Source organism: Rutidosis leptorrhynchoides, chromosome 11 (assembly GCF_046630445.1).
Source record: "Rutidosis leptorrhynchoides isolate AG116_Rl617_1_P2 chromosome 11, CSIRO_AGI_Rlap_v1, whole genome shotgun sequence".
NCBI lineage: Eukaryota > Viridiplantae > Streptophyta > Magnoliopsida > Asterales > Asteraceae > Rutidosis > Rutidosis leptorrhynchoides.
The window spans coordinates 101,351,131-101,353,034 of NC_092343.1; positions in this window are offsets into that span (position 1 = coordinate 101,351,131).

Below are 1,904 nucleotides of genomic sequence, written 5' to 3' on the forward strand. Positions count from 1 at the left end.
TTTATCATTATTGGGAAATATAAAACAATTCGGTTACTTGAAGCGTACGGGCAAAGCTGTCACAAAAGGTTGAGATAAAGAAATAGATATTCGTCTTAACTTTTGATATTCCGGAATTCAAGGAATTTTAAGAAAATCTTCGAAATCTATATAAGATTTGATTCTTCGGTAAACAAGGAAATTAAGATCCTCTTTAATTAAATGCAGTAATCTGCCTCGATTTCTTATGTCTGATATTTCGCTATAAATTAACCACTTTCGTTTCATTATTCTCACCATTCCTATACTTTCTTTCTCAATTCATACTTCCACAAGATCCATTAATATGCTTAATCATGTATTGATTCTTGCTATTACATTAACCATATTTATCGTCATTCTTCTTTTCTATCTCCCACCAGAAGAATATTTTTACTTTTACAATGCTCTTGAGTTGGTGGTTTTCATAATCCTACCCTGCCTCTATCTTTCCGTAATTATTGACATCCATGGTTAATGATCTCTCCTATTTGCTGTGATTTATACGCCGATTCATGTTTCGAACTCCATACTCCTATTTTTTCTTCTCGATCTTAGGTAAGGCGAATAATGATCCAGAATTCGTAGGTATGCAGTTTCGAATGATCATAATATACTATGCAGAAAGGAAAGGTAATAGCACGATTTGATTTGGTAAATTACCAGAATTCACGAAAAGATATAACTATCAAGAAATTATGTTCCTGATATGTTTAGAGATTAAATAGAATGACAGAGTTATGTAACATGGTTCATGATAAGGGTATGATCTGTGATCTTTTATCACGTTCCATTAGAAACTCAGCATGACTTACTGTAATATAATCACGTTGGCCAAGTGTCATTATATTATACTAACTCATGCTTCAACTCCCAACACTTCTCCAGAAATCATTCATAATTTAAACTCAAATTTTATAGAAGGATAGAAATTAAAACAGTTTCTTTTATGATGTAACATAGATAGCACGAGGAGATAGATAATTTCAGACAAGAATATATTAAAATATCTTCAGAAATATCGAAGATATTTATGATGATATTTTGGAATTTCTAAATTCGAAAGTTGATGAAGAAAAATTTTCCGCAAGATTTTAACATAACTTCGGAGCAAGATATTCTCTAAAGATTTCATCGGATCCAGAATTACCTAGATTCTTTGAATATAGGGATTGATCCTTGTATTTGTCCTTGGTTTTCTTCATGGTTAGCTCAATCCGTTTTTCAGTACCAAATTTTTCTATCGAGCGTTCCCAACATTCCATTCTTTATCATGAAACCTTTGGCCATTTAGACCATCTACAATTTTGCTATTTTTTCTGCAATTAATGCTACCATATCTGAATCATCGGTTATCAATCCGAGGTGGTTTTAAGAGAATTGTGCTTTTAGATGATTAAACGCTGATTGTAATTGTCAAGATACAAATTTAAGGTGAAATCAAGTGGCGAACTTGAAGAAATGTTTAGTTGTAGAAGGTGTAGCTTATTAACGATATTTTAAATCGAATGTGTTATAATTTATATTTCCTATTCTTTTAATGCTTTTTAATTGTCCAAGGTTAGTAGTCCAATAGTCCAATAGTCCAATATATAATCTCAGAATTTAAAATATCTAAGATCAGAATATGATGAAGAAATTTTACGTAGTTAAATAATTGGTTACTATTCAATTTTATTTTATCCATTATTTTCTTCATTATGCCACTCTTCAAATCTTGACTTAGATTCTGATCGGTCGAAATTCGAATATGAAATTGAATTGGAATGAAAATGGTTATTTGTGAGTGATCGGATACGTATATCTGTGGTTGTAAGTAGGATAGTAAATGACTGTTGAATCGGAACTGAGGGATGTACAGTGCAACATGTTAATGTGAGATCTAA